Source organism: Schistocerca cancellata, chromosome 3, assembly GCF_023864275.1.
Source record: "Schistocerca cancellata isolate TAMUIC-IGC-003103 chromosome 3, iqSchCanc2.1, whole genome shotgun sequence".
NCBI lineage: Eukaryota > Metazoa > Arthropoda > Insecta > Orthoptera > Acrididae > Schistocerca > Schistocerca cancellata.
Window position 1 is genome coordinate 438,600,790 of NC_064628.1, and position 16,781 is coordinate 438,617,570.

Below are 16,781 nucleotides of genomic sequence, written 5' to 3' on the forward strand. Positions count from 1 at the left end.
TAACAATCACTACCACATTTTCACTCTAATGTCAGTTAAAATGTTCAGAAAATTAATTAGCAACTCTAAGGACGGCTGTAGAAGTTGTGGGAAAGGTATTACATGAATAAATAGTAAACAAGATCTATGAACATCACTTTATTTTCAATGAGACAACAATTAAATCAACAATATATCCCCATAAATTCCTTTTTGGCTATACATCCTCAGAAAACTGAAAGATAATTTAAATTATTACTTTAGAAACATGTTATCATGCTTACCACAATTTAGATACAAAAGTGTTTTTATTTGTAGGTCGACGCAAAAACTTTACTTATCTTTTAAATACAACACATAAAAAATCTGATGGCTGCTTGATCGATCGAATTTCCTTGTAACATCCAGAACGTGTGGTACGGTCCAGCTTGCAAATATTGAAAATACGTCCCGCAAAAACATAAGGTGCAGCATAGAATGTATATTTCTTTTCCTAGTTATTTTATTCTTAGACTACAAAATCTATGTTACAAAGCCTCACACCAATGAAAACAAAATTAAAGACACCAAGACTAGAGCAAAGACAAACGACAATAAAAGAAATTCATCTCCCTGTCAGACTATGCTAGGAAAGAAATTTCAGATTAAATCAGAAACCAACTTCACAATAAGCTACACAGTATACAACCTAATACGATCAAGAGTCTTTCGTTTTCTGAACAATCCAGTAAGTTTACCCTTCAAGCAGGGTGTTTCAGAATGACGTTTTCAGTATTTGGGAGCAGGTTCCTTCCACCAAATAAGAAAAAATGTTTAGTAAACATGGACTCTAAACTGCATACCCCAAGAGCTATCAACACCTGTTCACCATCGATACTGGGAAACACATGTCTTCTACTGCAGGCTCTTTGCTTTCCACATTTTGAGAGGAGAAGTATGGACCGAAACGGAAAAAAATATCTAGTAGAGCTGTCTCTGATGTGCACATCTTAAGAGCTATGAGTACTTGTTCAGAAGACGAGATGTGTTTCACAGAAGTAAAGATGAACAAGTGTTCATTGATCTTAACGTATGCACTTTAGAGCCCATGTTTACTGGAAATTTTATTCTTGTTTTGGTCCATACTACCTCCTCTCAAAATATGGACAGCGAAGAGCTTGCAGTAGAAGAGATGTGTTTTACATTATCGAGGATGAACCGATTATCATTGCTCTTAATAGATACATTTTAGATTCTTTTTTTACGGAACTCCTTTTTCGTGTTTTGATGTAAGAAACCTATACCCAAAATTTTAAATCGTCATTCTGAAACACCCTGCACATGTTAAAAGCGGAATAGCTATTATAAAAAGCGCATAGGTCAGACAGAAGTAAATTTCAGGAAAAGCTTCAGAGAAAATATGAATCTCACTGGAATACATGTATTTTCATTTAGTTTATTCCCAAAACAACAAAAACACATAGTCATTGAGAAAACACGATGTCTATCAGCATACGAGAATTCCTGACATTGTGTCACTGTGGGGGCGTTCTCCAATAGTGTGGACCGCGAAGAAACTTTCAAACGCCAAGATCTATACAAAGAATTTATTAGGTTTAGACAACTGGCTTCAGAAAGGCAATGCTGGCACATTCGGATCTTATTCTTCATAACATCGCATTATTTTTTTCATCACTACTGTAAGTGGTGTGACATCACGTATATACACGTCACTGTCACGGCCAACTAGAAATCGTCATGTCAGACATAAAAGAAACACTATGTACAAGCATGATACTAACACTCCGACTGCGAGTACTCGCCAGAGCTGTTTTCCATCCACTCCTCCATACATCACCACCTGACCTTCTGCCCATGGGGAAATAAGATTGCTCTTATTACATGTATTTCCGGGTACTAGCCAACCTAAAAACAAAATAGTCATAATAGCTGTAATTATTAGTCTGCAAATGAAACAAATACTAATGTAATGTTGTTCAGTAACTGTCGTCAGCCACACGCTTTGCGTGTAAGCGTTTACTACTGACGAAAAGTTACCCGGTTTCTAGCCCACCCCCTTCAACTGCCACCGGTCACAATAAAGTCATCCGTCCGTAGCCAGCTGGTGGGGGCCCACTAGTACAAATGTTGGAACATACATAAATCTCGTCTTTTCGCCAGAAGGTGATGTGTATGACACTAATCGAATCTGCGCTATACCTCAACGCTACCACCCAGATAGAAACCCGAACAAAATACGTTTTTGTGCACGACTTTCCCACTAGTTGTTCATGACCATTTAGGACGCTACTGACATTCCTAGAAGATATTCAAACTGCCGTCGGATGCATATTGTTTTAGAGGTGCTACTGACAATGTAGTCTGTTCACAGCAATGTACAACTTGCATCTGCGTGTTAACGATTGGCTAGTTACACTCTCGAATCAGCGAAGTATTTCATCAATAATGACTGAATCTTCAGTTATCCGGGCAATCAACTCTTCGGAGAGGCTATGAGTGTTTCTTACATCTTATGTTTCATCTCCAAAAGGAATTTCATAGTCAAGAGCTAGAGAGAACGTGGTGACCACGGTACTCGCCCAACCCACCAAACTGAATAATAGGGAAGAACATTGTATAAATGACTGACATCAATGGCAAAATGTGGCGGGGCCCCGGCAGCTGGAACCATACTCGTTGCCTGACCGCTAGAGGAACGTTCTCTAATATCTCTGGTAGAACTTCACGCAGAAATATACGGCAATTTCCTCCACTGAGCAGGTTGTACAGATGATATGCCAAAATCAGATGATCGTTGATGGGGGAACATTCGAGATGCCTTAGGATTGGTAAATCTCTGTTGATGATGGATCACACAAGATGTCTTAGGATTTTACAACCCCCAGACATGACTGTTGTGGTTGTCGAATGTTCGTTTCCTTGTCACGACAGACTCATCAGTAAAGAATACAAACGTCTGTAAGTTAAACATGTTTTCTGTGCGGTGTATATACCATTGGCAGAATTCAACGCTCTGGGGAATGTCATCAGCTGATAGGTCTTTTACCGTCTGACACTTGAATGGAAGCCTTCCCATCTCTTACAGAAGCCCCCCATACTGGAATTGGAAGTGTTTTGTTCCTTGGCTATGACTCGTGTGCTGGTGTTGGGGTTGTTTTCAATTCGATTTAACACAGCTTCCTCAAACTGAACAGATTGCATCCTGCGTAGTCTACCATTTCCTCGTCATTCTGGTCTAAGGCACCCTACTTCACTGACATCATGTCATTGAAATCTGTGATGATTGGGTAACCTCCTCCCTGGAACTCATTCTGCATGTATATGACTTGCTGAGCTTTCCGCGTGACACCTCATAAATGAGACGTGTCTGAGCTAATTCGGTTAGAGTGTAGTCAGCCATCAGTTACCTGTCAGCAACAACAGAAACTTTGATTTAAACATACCATTACATAAACAGTAACAATGTAATTGTGTATCCAGAAACATGGTCACTGCTAGCAGTGATGAAAACTTTCCCTTTCTAGCAGCAATGTTTAACTGTGGTGTAACTCAGATTTCAAAGTCACCATTTGCATGGGAAGCAGTCGGAACACCTTTGAATGTTGCCGTAAACAGTAATGGAAGAACATTGAAAAATCCTTCAAGGATCCTTAGTGCAGAAATGGCGATACTTGTTTCATATTACAAAAGTATTTCGTTTTATCCCCTCTCATTTTAAGAAGCAAGCCTTTGGTCTTCGATTCCAGACGGGCTCCTAGCCTTGATGCAGGTATTGGACAGATTGTCCTTCGCCGCGGAATTTGGAATGAGGCGGAGCGATCCCTTTCCCTCTGCTGCCTTTTAGACCCAGGAAAGATTGCAGGCTTCGTGGACCTGGAACCGTCCTGGAGAAACTGGAACGATGGAAAAGTCTCGCTCTTACCCAAGATTGCTGCAGGAAAATGTGACACGTCGAAAAGGAAATGATGTCGGAAGACCAGACTGAGCATATAGGAAAGTCAAAACAGCCTTCCGTGACATTAAAAGCAAGGGTGATAACATTAAGAGTGCCGTGGGAATTCCACTATTAAATGCAGAGGAGAGAGCGGATAGGTGAAAAGAATACATTGAAAGCCTCTATGAGGGGGAAGATTTACTTGATCTGATAGAAGAAGAAACTAGAATCTATTTAAAAGAGATAGAGGATCCAGTATTAGAATGAGAATTAAAAATAGTTTTGGAATACATAAGATCAAATAATGCAGAAGGGATAGGTAAAATTCCACCGGAATTTCTAAAATAATTGAAGGAAGTGGCAACAAAACGACTATTCACGTTGGTGTTTAGAATGTATAAGTCTGGCGACATACCATCTGACTTCCGGAAAAGCATCATACACGCAATTCCGAAGACGGCAAGAGCTGACAAGTGCGACAATTACCGTACAATCAGCATAACAGCTCATGCATCCAAGTTGCTTACAAGAATAATATACAGAGGAATGGAAAAGAAAATTGAAGGTGCGCTAGATGACGATCAGTTTGGCTCTAAGAAAGGTAAAGTCACAAGAGAGGCAACTCTGACGTTGCGGTTAATAATGGAAGCAAGACTAAAGAAAAATCAAGACACGTTCATTGGATTTGTCAACCTGAAAAAAGCGTTCGACAATGTAAAATGGTCCAAGATACTCGAGATTCTGAGAAAAGTAGGCGTAAGCTACAGGGAAAGGCCGGTCATATCTAATATGTACAAGAGGGAATAGTAAGAGTGGACGACCAAGAACAAAGTGCTCGTATTAAAAAAGGTGTAAGGCAAGGATGTAACCTTTCGCCCCTACTGTTCAATCTGTACATCGAGGAAGCAATGATGGAAATAAAAGAAAGATTCAGGAGTGGAATTAAAATTCAAGGTGGAAGTGTATCAATGATACCATTCGCTGATGACATTGCTATCATGAGTGAAAGTGAACAAGAATTACATGATCTGCAGAATGGAATGAACAGACTAATGAGTACAGAGTATGGACTGAAAGTAAATCGAAGAAAGACGAAGGTAATGAGAAGTAGTAGGAATGAGAACAGCGAAAAACTTAACATCAGGATCGATGGTCACGAAGTAGGTGAAGTTACGGAATTCTTCTACCTAGGCAGTAAAATAACCAATGACGGACGGAGCAAGGAGGACATCAAAATCAGACTAGCAATGGCAAAAACGGCATTCAAAAAGGTCGTTCCTGGCAAAGAGAAGTCTAGTAATATCAAATATAGGCCTTACTTTGAGGAAGAAATTTCTGAGAATGTACGTCTGGAGTACAGCGTTGTATGGTAGTGAAACATGTGCTGTGGGAAAACCGGAACAGAAGAAAATAGAAGATGTGGTGGACTGATAAGGTAAGGAGACGAAAGGAATATGTGTAAAACACTGATAAGGAGAAGGGACAGGATGATAGGACATCTGTTAAGACATGAGGGAATGACTTACATTCTACTAGAGGGTGCTCTAGAAGGCAAAAAGTGGAAAGGAAGACAGACATTGGAATACATCTAGCAAATGATTGAGGACGTAGGTCGCAAGTGCTACTCTGAAATGAAGAGGTTAGCACAGGAGAGGAGTTTGAGGTGGGCCGCATCGAACCAGTCAGAAGACTGATGATAAATAATACGGTTCCGTTTCTATGCCGCATTTAAGTGGTGGTCGATGCAGGTTAATTCGACGGCTAAATTGTGACCCCCCAGTAACAGTTCCCGACAGAATCATAACGGTCGCTTGTTGTACTATCCGTAGCCGATATTTGACCAAGTTCTATACAGCGAATCTGCTCAGCTTCCCTGTATTGAAAGTGATCCTGGATTAGCGGTAGTTGTGTCCATTCTGAGGTATTCTACGTATATCATAATGTCCGTGCCTACCCGGCCGGTAACCTGCGGGACCCGCAGCAACGTTGCTTATTTTCTGTGGATATTGATTTTACTTTTGCATTTGTGCGTTTTAAACTGAGAAACGGAGTGGGTCTACTTGATTGGAGCCGCTCTTTTCAGTAACTTGCTTCCTTTTCGCGGGAAAATTGAAGTGCAAATTAGCCAGTAAAGTAATTAGTGCATTCGTCCTGGAGTGTGCTTGTTCAATTTTAAAAGCAGTGTGGGGGAACCTACTTAATTTTTCTTGCGCTTTCTGCTAGTTTCGTGCGCTCTCTTCTCCCGTGTTAAATTTGTCATTAATCCAACCTGACCTCTTTCTGGAGTTCCTTGGGAGTTGCTTACTGGTCCGGGGAAGGAGAGGCAGACAGCATCTTAAAACCAATTATTCATTGCATTCTTAGGTAGCTCACTTGAAGATTTTGTTTCAGTGATCTGTCCTAAGCTGAGCTCACACCCCGATATTGCGATAGGAGTTTTGGATTAGTATTTCAGAGTTATATGTATTTCTAGCAGAGTATATTATGTGTTATATACATGTTCTGCTCTTGTGCTTAGCATATATGTCAGTGCGGCGGATCGCTTTCCAGTCTGAGCCGGTCGTAATAATACACTCTCACCTGGGCTGCTAAGGTCACTTGCACTAATTCTAAGGTTGCTGTATTCAGATATACAGCTGTTATTCTGAAACTGCTCTTGTTGGTAAAATTTTATTTTAACATCGGTACAGTTCTTAGAGCCCTGTTTCTTTCCCCTGTTTGGTTTCTAATTAGTAAAGTACTTTGTACTTTTAGTAAAGTACTTTGTACTTTAGAGGAATGATAATTAAGTACAAAAAGTGCTTAATACTCTTTGTTAAACTGCATTCAATTTGGATTATGGTTGCCGTTAGTATTACAGATTACTTTCAAAACTCTAACTAAGCCTGAAAGCTGTCGTTCTGAATTAATCGAAATATGGTTGTCACTACCAAAAATATTTGAAATGTTCTGGCCGGCGGTTGTGACCGAGCTGTTCTAGGCACTTCAGTCTGGAACCGCGCGACCGCTCCGGTCGCAGGTTCGAATCGTGCCTCGGGCATGGATGTGTGTGATGTCCTTAGGTTAGTTAGGTTTAAGAACACTACTGGCCATTAAAATTGCTACACCAAGAATAAATGCAGATGATAAACGGATATTCATTGGACAAATATATTATACTATAACTGACATGTGATTACATTTTCAAGCAATTTGGGTGCATAGATCCTGAGAAATCAGTACCCAGAACAACCACCTCTGGCCGTAATAACGGCCTTGATACGCCTGGGCATTGAGTCAGACAGAGCTTGGATGGCGTGTACAGGTACAGCATGGGCTAGGGCGAAGCCGTCGGTGCTGGAGTACTGACTATTCTTTGTGTTCTACTGTTCGTGTCAATACACTCTGATAAAACGAATGTCACACTAGTCACTAGAATAATTTTGGAGCGCTATGTCGAATCGTCACTTAAAAATACATTTTGTTTCCGTTTCGAAGTTTTGAGCCTATGTTTTATGGCCTGTGACGATGTTCGATAAAAAAGGGCAACCAATTACGCAGAGATGTTCTCTGTTAAACATCGAAGAACACAGAGGCCACACAACTTCGAGTACTCCAACTGGTGGACGAGTGTATCAGGACTACTACCAGAGAAGTGCAGTGGAGCAGCGAGGTGTTTCATTATTCTTGGTCGATCACCTCGAATGAGAGTGTCCACACATTCCAACATTGAAGGTGTCACCGCTGTCTGCAACCGGTCGGCATGCGGAAGATCGGACCGGTTTGCTTGTCATTGTTTTGATAACGACAGATGCCTCGCTCAACGACTCATCCTGCTTTTGTTTACTGCCGTGTCACCGCAGACATTAAGCAAGCGGCTATGAATATCTAAGATGCTCTGGTTTTCCTCGGAAAGAAACTCAATTACATCTCTCTGCTTGGAAAGCACCTCCATTACATACGTCATCTTGAAGGCTGCCTATAGCGCCGCCAGCTATAGAAAATTCATAAAACTATAAGGGCTGAAGCGGAATTATTCCACAATTTCCCGTAACGAATTCCGAATGTTTTTCAACCGAAATTGGCAGATAAAAAAATGTTGCATTATTTGTTGAGCGCTCCTCGTGTACAGATTGGACAAAAATGCGCAAATACCGCGAGAACATAAATACAGACCGTAGACAAGCGTTGGTTGCGCTGTTGTAACTCACCACGAATGACAACACTGTAATGCCCTCAATACATTGCATGGCGTCGTTCGTGGTCACAACTGTGTTCTGAGCAGTTGAGAGTGCATTATGTCGGAACTAAGCGGATTCGGGCGTGGGCAAATCATTGGTGCTCCTGTGGTGGGCGCTTCCGTAATCTCCGTAACCAACAGAGCTGAAGTGTTTTGTTTTCCATGAGATATCGTATGTAAGTTTTATACATCATACGCTAAGTAACAACGCCGATGAAGATGTATTTTGAGTGATCGTAACAGAGGTTCATTGAAGAGGACTGTGAGAAAAGAAGAAGAAAACATCTGTCGCACTCGCGAACTCTATCAGTAGTGAAACCACACTAAGGGACCTCCATAAACAGAGGATTTCAGGACAGGACGAGGTGGAATTCCAAAAACACTCATGCATGATGTTAGTACCTTTAACAGGAATTCGTTGTGCCGAAGTTACAAAATTTGGAAGTCGTTTAGTTAGATGAGTCTTGCTTCACATTGTTTCCAACTCCTGGCCGAGTCTATGTCAAAGAGTTAAACGTGGCTGAGGTTCGGTGATGATTTGGGTAACCATATCGTGGTTTCATTGTTTAAAAAATTGAGGTGGAAGTAACACAATTACAGAGGAATCGGTCTTCTGATTGCTTCTTCATAAATCCACACCAAAGCAATTAATGAAAGGCTTCGAAACATCTCTGATTGCCGTGGGGAGTTGCCGCGTGGTTTAAGGCGCCACGTCACGGATTGTGCGGTCCTCCCCCCCCCCCCCCCTCCCGCCGGAGGTTTGAGTCTCCCTCTCGCATGGTTGTGTGTGTTGTCCATATCGTAAGTTAGTTTAAGTAGTGTGTAAGTATAGGAACCGATGACCTCAGCAGTTTGATCCCTTAGGAATTCACACACATTTGAACATCTCTGATTCAATTTTATTACAACGGCAGGCAGACTTCCGTAAAGGAAGATCTTGTGCCGGCAATATTTCACTTTGAAACATATTATACAAAAAAGACTAGAATTCAATTTGGAGACGTGACTAGTATTTATCAACTTTGGGAAAGCATTCGATCGCATCCACAGAAAAAAGCTCTGGCCATTGATGGAGGAAAGAAGGTTCCCCAGACACCAGACAAGAGTATACAAAGGTTTAAGGCTAATGCCACACCAGGTGATTTTCTCCGCTGAAGGTAAACAATTTTTGTGGAGCCGGAAATGGAACTCCATCTTGCAAACGGATGGTGCCACACTGGCCTGTAATTGTCGTTCCGGTAAGTTTCCGCGCGGGACTGTCGCTGTTGAATGGGCCCGGGCCTATTTTTGGCGCGGCAATAATCGTCGGCATCCCTGCCACACTGGACTGTTATCATCGCTAGTCGTGCAGCATCCACAAAGATACTGCACTCAGATCAGTTTCGTCTGTGTGTGTGTGTGTGTGTGTGTGGCAATGTCCGAAAACTCTGTAAATGTCGTTTCATTGTATTATTTGGACAGTGAACTGATAATAATTCAGGTGCAAAAATATCCCTGTCTCCAACATAAAATCGAAAGATTATAAAGATCGTCTGCTGATGACAGAAGCATGGAAGAAGAAGTGTGCAGATGTTGTTGGGGCTGTGAGTGGAACTCGTTATCACTGGATGCACAAAATGCAATAGGTAAGATGATATACGTACGTACTTTTATATTGGCCTATGCAAAGTTTCATGACAGTCGGGGTAACTTTCGCCTAGACAACTACTGAAAAGTAATTTAATTTTTATTTTACCTTCTCCCTCTAGTTGTCTGATGTGCATACAAATCTGTTGCGCCAAAACAATTTAATTAATTATGTTGAAACTTTGCATGATTTAATATATTGTTTTCAGGGGTATTTTCAGACTATTGTCAATATTTTTAAAAAGTCAGAAAATAAACTCTCAATTTGAACAATTTTTTCTTATTTATATCTTAATCCAATATTACCTAACGTAAAAGAAAAATAACAGTTTAGAGGATACAGATGAAAAAAGTCGAAATCTTAAGGTTTTATCTAATAATTTATTTCAAAAGTTAAAAGGAAAATTACAAACGGTTGTTCGAAAGAACGGTATTCTAGTGAACGTATTCGGAGCATTATGTATTTAAGTCATAAACCGAATAGTGTAACAAGACAGTGTGAACATGAAATGTAGGAACTATTAATACAACGAAGTACAGATTATGAAAACATGACATCCTCACCAGCAGACGTCTAGTTATCTTTGCCGACAATGTATGCACTTTGTCAAGGAACTGATCGTTCCATAGAGCAGTAGTAGTTGCAAAACGCATCTCTAATGTCACAACCACGGTTCTACCTCTTAGTGCTGCGTTTTCCATAGATTCCAGAGAAAAGTTTAAAGGATATTCAAACCGATAGCCATCATGCTTCCTCACAAAGCTATGCAGCACGCAACAAGTTTTTATAATACTTTCAGGCACCTTAATGTTAACATCTATGCCTCTGTGGAAAATTCGCCACTTGTTAGCAAGGATTCCAAACAAACTTCTACTCCACGCCTTGCTCTACTGAGCCTATAATTAAACACTCTCCTCGAGAATGTGAGTGATTTTCTTGATAATTATTTTTAACGCTCAAACAAGAAAAGAATAACAGAAATGGTGGAAAAATATGCGTGATGCATACAATCGCAGCCTGATAGAATTACAAAAAGAATGGCAGCGCAACGACTACAAAAAAACCATATGTCTACTATAGACAGACGTCTTTCCTGCAAGAAGCCATAGAACTGAGGCAGTAAGAAAAAACTTTCTTCTGCAATTTTGTAACATTTAAATGTATTTCCAAGGGATATGGTAGTTAGTTACCTTCTCAATACCGACTTACTATACACTTATAACATTACACACATTTGCACAGTACAAAGTGGCATGTGTGTTTCCTTAAATTTCAGGACCTCAGGAAATATGAATGATGCCTCTATTCTTGAGGATGATGAAGCGGAAAAGCATCATCAAGACAGTGCACCGCCACCAAACACTGCTTCTAAGCTTTCCACTGCTAAAGCAAATGAAAGGAAACTTCTGGACCATTTGAAAGAGAGCTGATAAGAATTTTGACACATAACTCAACTTGTGCTGTATCACAAAAGGATCCTGATGAGTTGTTTTTGGCATCGCTTTTGCCTTACTTAAAAGAAATTACTATTGACGATAAACTAGACTTCCAAATAAAAACATTACAATTAATAGTAGGAGGAGACGTGATACCCCTACGCGGCGCGTCCCAAGCGGCGGATAGGGAAGTCCTCACTGGTTTACCGGCGGACTTGATGAAATAAAATAGCTCTCGCGGACCAAACACACCCTCTGCGGTTAACAACCGTAATTGTAAATCGGAGCTTGCTCCAACTAAGGTTGACAACCTTCGAAAGTCAAAAATGGAAAGGTCTTTTAGGAAAAAAATTCCACCGTCATGCTCAAAAAGACAGGAAAAGGCTACATCGGATTCGGTGGGTAGTCAACTAGAAGACAGCAACGAATCGGAGCGTTTGCAACCATCAAAATGCACACTAAAACACAAAAAGAAGATTAAACATGAGGAAATAAATTATATAGCAACACACAACATAAACTCACTACTTCAGACCGGAAAATTCAAGGAGCTCACAAATCAACTAAATAAACAAAAAATTTTAATAACAGGGATCCAAGAAACGAGAAACACCAAAGGGGACCCATTCGAATCGCAAAGATACAGAATTTATAATGGGAAACCAGGGCCGAGGGCAATGAAACAATGTCCCCAGTTTGGAACAGGGTTTTTAATAAACATAAAAATAATAGATTCAGTAACAGATTTCCAAGCAATATCACCAAGAATTGCGACTCTAAGCTTTAAAACAATGAATAAAACCTATACAATTATAAATGCTCATGCCCCAACAAATGAAAAAAAATTGTGTAACAAAAACAAAGGAAGAGGTAGATAAGTTTTGGGACCTTCTAGAACAAATTGTGAACAGAGTAAATAAAAAGAATGTAAAAATCTTATTGGGAGATTTCAACGCTCAGTTGGGAAAAGAAAGGAAATATGGAGATATAATTGGAAAATTGAGTCCACATAAATTTACGAACAAAAACGGTCAAAGACTTGTAGAACTCTGTGGATAACACAACCTTATATCTAAATGAACATACACTCCTGGAAATGGAAAAAAGAACACATTGACACCGGTGTGTCAGACCCACCATACTTGCTCCGGACACTGCGAGGGGGCTGTACAAGCAATGATCATACGCACGGCACAGCGGACACACCAGGAAGCGCGGTGTTGGCCGTCGAATGGCGCTAGCTGCGCAGCATTTGTGCACCGCCGCCGTCAGTGTCAGCCAGTTTGCCGTGGCGTACGGAGCTCCATCGCAGTCTTTAACACTGGTAGCATGCCGCGACAGCGTGGACGTGAACCGTATGTGCAGTTGACGGACTTTGAGCGAGGGCGTATAGTGGGCATGCGGGAGGCCGGGTGGACGTAACCGCCGAATTGCTCAACACGAGGGGCGTGAGGTCTCCACAGTACATCGATGTTGTCGCCAGTGGTCGGCGGAAGGTGCACGTGCCCGTCGACCTGGGACCGGACCGCAGCGACGCACGGATGCACGCCAAGACCGTAGGATCCTACGCAGTGCCGTAGGGGACCGCACCGCCACTTCCCAGCAAATTAGGGACACTGTTGCTTCTGGGGTATCGGCGAGGACCATTCGCAACCGTCTCCATGAAGCTGGGCTACGGTCCCGCACACCGTTAGGCCGTCTTCCGCTCACGCCCCAACATCGTGCAGCCCGCCTCCAGTGGTGTCGCGACAGGCGTGAATGGAGGGACGAATGGAGACGTGTCGTCTTCAGCGATGAGAGTCGCTTCTGCCTTGGTGCCAATGATGGTCGTATGCGTGTTTGGCGCCGTGCAGGTGAGCGCCACAATCGGGACTGCATACGACCGAGGCACACAGGGCCAACACTCGGCATCATGGTGTGGGGAGCGATCTCCTACACTGGCCGTACACCACTGGTGATCGTCGAGCGGACACTGAATAGTGCACGGTACATCCAAACCGTCATCGAACCCATCGTTCTACCATTCCTAGACCGGCAAGGGAACTTGCTGTTCCAACAGGACAATGCACGTCCGCATGTATCCCGTGCCACCCAACGTGCTCTAGAAGGTGTAAGTCAACTACCCTGGCCAGCAAGATCTCCGGATCTGTCCCCCATTGAGCATGTTTGGGACTGGATGAAGCGTCGTCTCACGCGGTCTGCACGTCCAGCACGAACGCTGGTCCAACTGAGGCGCCAGGTGGAAATGGCATGGCAAGCCGTTCCACAGGACTACATCCAGCATCTCTACGATCGTCTCCATGGGAGAATAGCAGCCTGCATTGCTGCGAAAGGTGGATATACACTGTACTAGTGCCGACATTGTGCATGCTCTGTTGCCTGTGTCTATGTGCCTGTGGTTCTGTCAGTGTGATCATGTGATGTATCTGACCCCAGGAATGTGTCAATAAAGTTTCCTCTTCCTGGGACAATGAATTCACGGTGTTCTTATTTCAATTTCCAGGAGTGTACTTTAAGAGGAAGCCAAGTAAACTTAAAACATGGAAACATGCAGACTGGAGGAAGGGGGAGTGGCAGCTAGACCATGTCTGTATGGACAAACATTTTCATAAGGAGATCCACAATGTTAAAGTACGGAGAGGAGTAGACACGGGCTCAGACCATTATATAGTTAAAATTAAAATCGAATTCACTCTTTTAAAGAAGAGGACCGGAAAAACTAATAAAATAAAAGGAGGTTTGACCCACATAAGCTAATTAAAAATAATAAATATCAACAAATAACACAAACCATCAAATTAACATATGATCTAGAACAACTAGTGCCTAATCTTGAAAAAGAATCGGAGAATCTAGCTCCCTTGAACCCAAGAAGGAAACATGCATGGTAGACTTCAAAATGTGACAAATTCCATGAAGATAGACACCAAGCATGGTTAAAGTTTCAAACACATAAAACTGAAGAAAATGGCTTCAACCTAAAAGACGAAAGAAAAAAATTCACTCAAAATGTTAGAAGAATCAAGAGAGGATTCCATTAAGATATTATAAACTCTATAGAAGGTAATTATCATAAGACCAACTCCAGGAACTAGTATAAAATCTTTGGGAAACAACATGAGGCCCCTACACTAATACTGAAAGATGAAGATGGGAGAATGACACACAGTAACAAGGAAAATGCAGAAATCAGGGCGAAAGCATTTAAAAAACTTCTGAATTGCGAGGAACCCAAAGAACCCTTACAAATCAACATAAATACCCCAATAAAAACGAAACCTAACAAATTAGACCCTCCAACGTTCCAAGAAGTAGAAAAAACTCTTAAAGAACAAAAAACTATAAGTCATGTGGAGAAGATCAGGTTTTTGTTGAAATGTGGAAATATGCAAGTGACACAGTCAAGACCTCCTTACACATGGCTCTAACAAAAATTTGGGTAACAGAACGATTCCCCGAACATTGGACCACAGCTATCATCCACACACTACACAAAAAGGGAGATAAGAGCAACCCAAACAACTACAGAGGAATCTCTCTCCTAGATTGCACATACAAAATTCTATCCAAGATCCTACATGAAAGAATCAAGGAGCAATTAGAACAGGAGTTAGGGGAATATCAGGGAGGTTTCAGACCATGGAGAAGCTGTGCAGAGTAGATAATTAGTTTAAAATTGATTATGGCATACTACAAGATACGGAACAAACCTTTGGCAATAACATTTGTAGATTTAAAGAGGGCATATGAATGTCTCCACAGACCTTCAGTATTAAAACTTTAAGAAATTTAGGACTCCATCCAAAACTAATTAAAATAATACAACTCACTCTAACCAACACCAAATCAAAAGTGTAGTTTGGAGGAGAAATTTCGGAACCATTCCTCATAAAAACAGACTTAAGACAAGGTGACTGCCTGTCACCATTATCGTTCAACTGTGCGCTGGAATACATAATGAGAGTAAGGTACAAGGACAATCCAGAGATGATAAGAGTTGGAAGTGCAAAAGATGATATTAGCCTAAACTGCTTGGGATTCGCTGATGATCTTGCTCTCCTATCCAACACCGTTCAAGAACCCAGGTAACAAATGAAATCACTACAAGAAATAGCTGAGAAAGTACGCCTTAGAATATCATTTGAAAAAACGGAGATTATGCTAACTGATCCACCACTTGCAAACAAAATTACAATAGGAGAACAGAAAATCAAAATTATTGATAAATTTAAATATTTAAGCGAAATAATAACACACAATCTAAATGAGAAGTCATCATGGCAGAATAGAAGTAAAAGAAGCTGAACTACGCATATTACATTACCAAAACTACATACAACAAAAAAGCCTATCTATAGATGCAAAACTAAAACACTATAAAACAGTTACACAACCAGAAAAAACATATGCAGCTGAAACTAATACAGCAGAAATTGACAGAATACTAAAAATAGAAAGAAGAATAATTGGGACATGTATAAATAAACAGTATAAAATAAATGGACATTGGAGAATAGCATCAAATGAAACAGTATATAAGAAAATAGAACCAGTCATGAGCACGATCAGGAAGAAACGCATCTCATTCTTTGGACATCTGATGAGAACTCCAGAAAACAGAATTAGTAAAAAAAATAATACAAAAATTATGGAATAGCAAGAGCGACATTAAATGGATCACAGAAATTGCGGAAGATATAAAAGAATCCCAAATTACAGTAGATGACCGAAAAAATAAGACAGAGAAAACCAGAATACTGCAAGACCCGCAAATCAGACTACAAATAAAAATCAATAAAAAGAGTACAGGAAGAGTGGTCTCAGATGAAGAAAGAAAAAAAATATCTGAAAGAATGAAGAAATATTCGGCAGACAGAAGAGCAAAACACCTTTCATATAAGAATAGACTCTAATAATTATATTACCTAAATATCATATTAAGTTATTGATGAGTCTAATTGTATCCCTGTGTAACAACTTGCTTACAACTTTGTATTTTTGACTAGAGTGGTCTAATGAAGGCCATAAAATAAATAATAATAATAAAATCTTACAGCCGAAAGACTGTAGAGAGCAGCACTACTAATCATCATCCTCTTGAGCCTTATTCCCGCTGCAGTGCGGGGTCGGCCTATTGGCAGTGTTCGTTGGAGAGGGTGGCCGGATGCCCTTCCTGCCGCCACCCCGAACCATGTACCCCAGCTGTCTGCGTCTAGTGTAAGCCACTGAACAGTGCGAAAGTTTTTCAAATGTCTGCGAGTCGTCTAACTGAGGCGGAACGTGGGGACCAGCCCGGTATTCAGCTAGCGGAATATAGAAAACCGCCTAAAACAACATCCAGGCTGGTCGGCATATCGGCCGCCGTCGGTAATCCGCCTGGCAGATTCGATCCGGGGCCAGCGCGCCTACCCGAGTCCAGGAAGCAGCGCATTTGCACTCTCGGCTCCATAGTGTGTAGAGCAGCACTACTACTGACTTATTCATAAATACTGCACCGTCAGGTACGTCGACATCGACAAGCACACAAAGCTCTGCACCTGAAAGACCAATCACTTATTTTTCACCAGTTACTGGACGGCCAGATGA